Below are 7481 nucleotides of genomic sequence, written 5' to 3'. Positions count from 1 at the left end.
GAAAGGTGACTAAGGAACTGATTTTTTTTTATTTCATTTGAGTTCCTTTTCATTTAAATAGCTACACGTGGCTAGTGGCTTCTGCGTTTGGACAGGTGGATGCAGAGCAAAGGTCAGCACGCAGCTGACCTTACAGTGCAGCAGGGGGGTGGGCAGGAGAGTGTGGGAGAGAGCTACACCGGCCCACATCAGGTTGGGCCTTGGTAGGCCATGGGAGGGGCTTGGTTTTTTTTTTTTTAATTTATTTATTTTTAGAGGGGAAGGGAAGGAGAAAAAGAAGGAGAGAAACATCAGTGTGTGCTTGCCTCTTGCACACCCCCCACCGGCAACCCGGCCTGCAATCCAGGTACATGCCCTCACTGGGCATCAAAGCAGCGACCCTGTGCTTCTCAGGCCGGGGCTCAGTCCACTGAGCCACACCCACCAGGGCTTATTTTAAAGTGTAATGGGAAGTAAATTAGTCATCTATTGTTGCTAATGAAAGATAACAAACTGTCCCCAAATTCAACAGCCTAAAAAACAAACATTTATTTGTGCCACAATTTTTGTGAGTCGAGAACCTGAGCACTGTTTAACTGGGTGCCTCAGGATCAGCCTCTCACCAGGCTGCAGGCCTCTTGGCTGGGGTAGGACCCACTTCCAATTTCATTCAAAAGGCTTAGTTGTTGTCTGGAGACCTTACTTAGTTCCCTGCAGTGCAGGCCTCTCTATAGGGCAGCTCACAACAGGACAGCTGGCTTCTGTCAGGGTGAGCCAGCGAGGAGGTGAGAGGGGCGCCTGAAACGGAAGCCGCAGCCTTTTAGTGACTTAATCTGGGAAGTGACCCTCCAACACTGTTGCTATGTTCTTTTCCTTAGAAGTGAGTCACTGGACAACAAACTCACAGTTTAACAACCGAACCTAAAAACAAGCTAAGCAAACAACTAGAACAGGAACAGAATCACAGAAATGGAGATCACATGGAGGGTTATCAGTGGGGAGGGGGAGGGGGAAAGGGGGGGAAGGTACAGAGAATAAGAAGCATAGATGGTAGGTAAAAAATAGATGGGGGGGCGCTGGGGAAGGGTAAGAATAGTATAGGAAATCTAGAAGCCAAAGAACTTGTGTGTATGACCCATGGACATGAACTAAAGCGGGGGATGCGGGCAGGAGGGGGTGTACAGGGTGGAGGGGAATAAAGTGGGTGGATGGGACAACTGTAACAGCATAATCTATAAAATATATTTTAAAAAGAGAAGTGAGTCATCAGGTCCAGCCCAGGGTCAAAGGAAGGGCACCCCGTGAAGGGGGGAGGAATACTAAGAAGGGGGACCACTGGGCCTGTCTTGGAGGCTGCCCATCCCAGAAGGCCGCTGGAGGGTTCCGTACAGGAGAGCGATAAGATCAGGTTGATTGTCTTTAAAATAAGCAATGCAGCCTTGTGACCCGAGACACAAAGCCCAGCCCCGGCCAGGTAGGTCAGGCGTTTAGAATGCTGTCCCGCTGTGCCCAGGTCTCGGGTTTGATCTCCAGTCGGAGCACATGCACGAAGTAACCAATGAATGAGTAACTAAGTGGAACAACAGAGCAACGTTTCTCTTTCTGTCTCCCTTCCTCTCCCTCTCTAAAAATCAATACAAAAAAAGAGAGATTAAAAGTCCAAAACGCTGATGAGGGAAAGCCTCCCTCCCACGCCTGTCCCTGACCACTAAATCCCCTTCCTAGAAGCAACCAGTGTTCCCCAGCCTCACGTGTCTGTGCCTGTGGGGGCAAATCTGTCTGTGGTCGTTGATGAGTGTTGCTCACAACTATAACCAATAACATTATTACCAATAATAGTTATTCCAGGTAACTATTTCTTTTTTTATGCTATATGGTTTTTTTACACATTTTATTTATTTATTTTTAGAGAGGGGAAGGGAGGGAGAAAGAGAAAGAGAAACATCAGTGTGTGGTTGCCTCTCACACACTCCCTACCAGGGACCTGGCCTGCAACCCAGGCATGTGCCCTGACTGGGAATCGAACCGGCGACCATTTGGTTCACAGGCTGGCACTCAATCATTGAGCCACATCAGCCAGGGTCCAGGTAACCATTTCTGTGTTAAAAAATAAAACACTCCCAACTCAGTGGCATAAAATTACAACTGTTTTTATCATGCTCATGGATTTGGTGGGTCCAGGCTTAGAGAGGACACAGGGCGATAACTCGTCTCTCTGCCACAAACGGCAAGGCCTTCAGCTGGGGACATGTCCAGGGCTGGGCTGATTCCAACCTCCAGGAGCTGGAATCATTATGCAGAGGCTTCCTCGCTCGTACACACTGTGCACCTCCATGTGGCCTTTCCATCCGGTTTGGACTGGTCATGTAATAGCTGCTGATTCCGAGGGAACATTTCAAGAGAGGCTTCCAGAGAGTGACCACTGCCGGGGAACCAGGCTACGGAGCCCCTTCGGACCTAGCTTCAGACTGCGTATGCATTGCTTCCCTCAGATTCCACCGATGACAGGGGTTGCTAAGGACAGGGAATCAGATCCCACCTCTCAACGTGGAGATGGCAAGGTCACACTGCAAAAGTGTCCGTGGGATGGGAGTTTAGTGCCACCCTCATCTTTGGAAAATATCTTCCCCGTGGTGTTGTGCCCCCACACTCTTTTCAAGTCAGTTGTGGCTACGTGGTTTGCCTTGACCAATGAAATGCGCCACAGGAGGGACTTGCCTCACTTCCGCCTGCAAGCCTTCAAGGCCACAGGGGATTCACATTTCCTTTCACAGCTGTGGTGGAAGCACAAATTGAGATGGAGCCCTTATCACCACAGGTCCCTGATGGACGACTCTGAGTGGAGGTCTCTCTCTGCCTCCCAGCAACCTCCACTGGACATGTGTGAACCTGAGAAGTAAACTTGGTTTAAGTCACTGAAAGTTCGAGATTATTCGTTATTGGAGCTTAGGCTAGCATATCCTGCTCCTTTCCACAGAAATGGTAGCAAACCTTACACACTGCTCTGCCCTTTGCTATTTCATTTAATGGTGTATTTTGGAGATGGTCTATATCGGGGCAGGAAGAGCAGCTGCACACTTTTTTATTTTTAAGGTACATAGTATTCCTGTACCTTAAAGTCACTATTAAGAAGGAGTGGATTGCGGCTCAGTGGATTGAGCACCTGACTGCAAACCAAACGGTCGTGGTTCGATTCCTGGTCAGGGCATATGCCTGGGTTGTGAACCGGGTCCCCAGTAGGGGGCACGAGAGATGCAACCACAGACATTGCATGTTTCCCTCCATCTCTTTCTCCCTCCCTTCCCCTTCTCTAAAAATAAATAAATAAAATAAAAAGAAGAAGAAGAAGAAGAAGAAGAAGAAGAAGAAGAAGAAGAAGAAGAAGGGGAAGGATCAGGTCAAGGAACGTGTACAAAGGACCCATGGTCAAGGACAATGGGGTGGGGATTGTCTTGGGAGCGGGGGTTGGATGGGGCAGGAGAGAACAACGGGGTGGGGGGAATGGGGACAACTGTAACTGAACAACAATGGAAAAAAATATTTTTATTTTATTCATTTTTGTTCCCTCTTCGATGAGTCTTACTATTGGGTTGTCCATTTCATTTATTTTTCAATGAATCAGGTTTTTCTTTATTAGACATTATCTTATTTTTTGTTTTACTTATTTGTACTCAGATCTTTGTTATAAATTTTCTTCTACTTAAAAAAAAAGATCAATTAATGCAGAGCAGTCTTGGCAGAGAGTAGCCACAAGTTTCCTGCTTCAATGGTGCTTAGACCCAGCACCATCTCCCATCCCCTCGGGCCGCTGAGGGCCAGCCCTCCTCCTCCACTCCATGAGGCGCCCTCAGATGCCCCGAGGCCCCTGCCACCCACCCAGATGGTACCACCAGGACATGGAGGAAACCATCGACTGTCAGGGCTCTACGCCTTCCATGTCTACCTGTCCCTGTCTTATTCTGTGAACGTGACGATGTGGCTTTGAAGAACTTTGCCCCATCTAATGAGGAGAGGGAACATGCTGAGAGACTGATGAAGCTGCAGAACCAACGAGGTGACTGGCCAGTCTCCCTTCAGGATACCGAGAAACCAGACTGTGACGACTGGGAGAATGAGCTGAACGCAGTGAAGTGTGTGTTACACTCAGAAAAATGTGTGAGTCACACTACAGGAACCGCACGAACTGGCCGCTGACAAAAAAGACCCCCATTTGTGTGACTTCCTGGAGACTCATTACCTGAATGAGCAGGCAAAATCCATCAAAGAATTGGGTGATCTTGTGACCAGCTTGCACAGCAGAGGCGCTCCCCAGGCTGCATGGTAGAGCATCTATCTCTTTGAGGAGAGCTAAGCCCCAGGCCAGCTTCCACAGCCACAGGTCAGGTTGGGGGTTGTGGCTTCCCTGGTCCCCAAAGCAGCGCATCCACACTAGGGCTGCCTTCCGTCTTTGTAGGTTGTATCAAATCACCTACTTACTTACGCTCTTCCATGCGTACCATTCCTTCAAAAAGTAACTTGGTAACCCCCACAAAAAGGATAATTAATGCACTTCATCTTTTTGGACAGTGTTGCAAAAAATAATCCTGAACGTTCATTTCTTATTTTGCTCGTGTGCAATTATATTTGTAGGATAAATTCCTAGAAACGTGAATCTCAGATGGTGAGTGGCAACTTCCCCTTTTAAAAAGACCGCTTTGGCTGTGGATGGAGAATGGGTTGAAGAGCCAAAACCTGAGACTTAGGTGTGACCCCTCCCCCTCTTCACCCCTTGTCAATCTATCTCCAAGACCTGTTTATCCCAGCTCCAAGGTTACTCTCAACCTGGTCGCTTGTTTGTAGCTCCCGGCCACTGACCCACACGGGGCGCTGTCATTCCTCTTTCTAACACTTCCTCCTCAAAGGCCTCTCGCCTGTGTTACTCAAGGCTGCAAACAACAGAAGGCAATTCTGGGCAACAGGCAGACAAAAAATTGATTGTTCCTGGGGGCTTACCGAATCCTCATGCTCCAGAAGAAGCTTGGCTTGCCCACCTCCCCCTCCGTTTCCACTGCCTTCATAGTGAATCCTAACCCATCCCACTGATGACTTAATGTTCATTGCTTGCTTTGGATACAAATACCTATCTGGAAGACTTGAAAACATGCATCAGTGACAAGGGAGCTTAGAGAGGAAATTCTGCCTTCCCTTTGGTTTCCATAGTGGAAAGCATGGCATTTCATGGGTCTCCTCCTAAAGAGGAGGAGTGTTTGGATGCTGGGCACCAAAAGAACAGGAGATTTGCAAGGCAGCCTCAGCCCCTCTCTCCCAGCCCTTGATCCCCACTCCTAGTAGGTCCTCCAGAGTGACCTGAGCCAGCAAATCTGATCACACTGCTCCCCAGCTTAAAACACTCTCGACAGCTCCCCGCTACCCTAAAAATAAAGTTCAAACTCTTAGCTGGCTTCCAAAGACCTCCCTGATCCTGACCCCTCCACGGCCTGGCCTCATGTCTCGGGCCCCCGCGTACTCCAGTGTGCACCTGGAACTTGAGCCCAGTGCTCTGTGGTCAGGGGCCAAGTGCACAAGCCCTTGCTGCCTCCTTCTGCAGAGCTGTGCATATGTGCTGGCCCTTTGTCCAGAAGGCTCTTTCCCTCCCCACTCCAGTTACTGCTGAAACCTGTACATTCTTCTTTAACTCTCAGATCTCACTTGGACACAGTAGCCCTCACTGGGCGAGGCACCTGCCCTCTGTCCTCCTAAATAAAGGGGATTTCCCTCTTGCTAAAGGACTTACCTTTATTCCCAAATGTGTCTCAGATCTATGCACTTTCTTTCATATCAGCAGTTTTCAACCAGTGTGCTGCAAGAATTTTTAAAATATACAATACCTAACTATATAGTCAGGGGCACTGACCTCTTTTCCCTTAGACCAGGGGTCCCCAACCCCTGAGCGGCAGACCAGCGCTGGTCAGAGGCCTGTTAGGAACCGGGCCTCGCATCAGGAGTTAAGAAGGGGCAGGCACTGAGCTCTGCCTCCTGTTCCCCCACCCCTGCTCAAAGCCAGTCCTGAGTGCCAAAAAGGTTGGGGACTGCTGCCTTAGATTGTCAAATAAAAAAATGACAACAGGCAACACAATAGCCATCTGATGTTAATGAATCAAAATTATACCTATTTTTGTAAGATCAGAAAAAAATATAGTTTTTGGTGTGCTGCAGAATATATTTTTAGCTCATGTCCTGAGATGAAGAAAACATGAACATCACCACTCCACACCCACCGCCACCCACTTTCTCGGCCCAAGCCACCGTGACCTCTGCTGGGGTTCTGTAGTCTCCCGACCATACCTCTGGTTCCACTCCAGCTCCCTTACAGTCCACTAGCTGGAGTGATCTTTTTAAGTATTAATCGTCCTTTCAAAGGCTTCATGTTGCACTGAAGAAACACAGACGCCTTACCATGGCCTATCAAGCCTTCCACAATCTAGCCAATGTCCTCGTTCCTTCATCTCACTCTCAACCCCTGGGCCCTGAAGCTGTGCTCCTTGAACACACCAGACCAACTCTAGGCTCAGAGCCCTTGCACTTTTGGTTGCCTCTACTTGAACTCTTCCCCAGAACTTTGTCATACTCTAAGGCATTCCCCTTCACTCTTATTTTGCTTGCTGTCGTAAAAAAATAAAACAGCCAGCCATTTTACCAAAGAGGGGAGTTTATTCAGGAGTAGTAGAGAATTGCAGTTCAGGACGAGCATATCACATCAAAACCATGGGCAAATCCAAAAAAAACAAAGGACAGGAACGTTATTTTGTAGAGAAAAAGCCCAGTTGAATCTGGTTCTGCCTTATTCGCAAGCAGAACCGGGATTGGGCAAGCCTCCATTTCCTGGTGTGTGAAGTAGGGGTGGAGGGGGTAGGATGTTAAACTAGAAGGTGATCAGCTGTAAAACTTTGGCCTTGTTTTCTCACTAGCATCTGGGCCTCTGGCGCTTCAGCTCCCACCTGTGTAATGGGTGTGACCTCATCCCTATGTCTCGGGGTGGTAGCGCTGCCTTATAAGGCGGCAGATGCGGAGGGCTGGAGAGGCCGTGTGGGTGGAGAGAAATCACAACATCCGGATGCGGGGGTGGGGCGGGGGCATTCGCAGCGGCCGAGCCAGAGACCGGGAAACCGCTGGGGAGGCTTTCAGCCTCTTCTGGGCCTCTCTCCGCTTCCGCTGTGCGCCCTCCCAGGATGGGCTGACCCAAAGGAATGCAGCCCAAAGCAGCTGGCAGCTCGGCCGCAGAGGCCCAAGATTCTAAGTGTACCCCTCCCTACAAACCCTAGAAAAACCTAGGCGAGCCAAAGGGACCCGGGCCACACCCCTATCTGGTGGCCCAATCTGAGTGCACTGCTGAGCACGACTGAATATCCGGCCTCCCGGGCGAGACCCAGAGAACACACCTCCGTGTCCCAACTGAGGGCTCGGCCCTAATTGGCAGTCCGGTAACCTACTAAGGCCCAGAAATTCGAACCTAGGGGCCGAAC

Source organism: Phyllostomus hastatus, unplaced genomic scaffold (genome assembly GCF_019186645.2).
Source record: "Phyllostomus hastatus isolate PE091 unplaced genomic scaffold, TTU_PhHast_1.1 phas_contig_150, whole genome shotgun sequence".
NCBI lineage: Eukaryota > Metazoa > Chordata > Mammalia > Chiroptera > Phyllostomidae > Phyllostomus > Phyllostomus hastatus.
The sequence above is the reverse complement of the archived record's forward strand: the minus strand, read 5'-3'. Positions refer to the sequence as shown.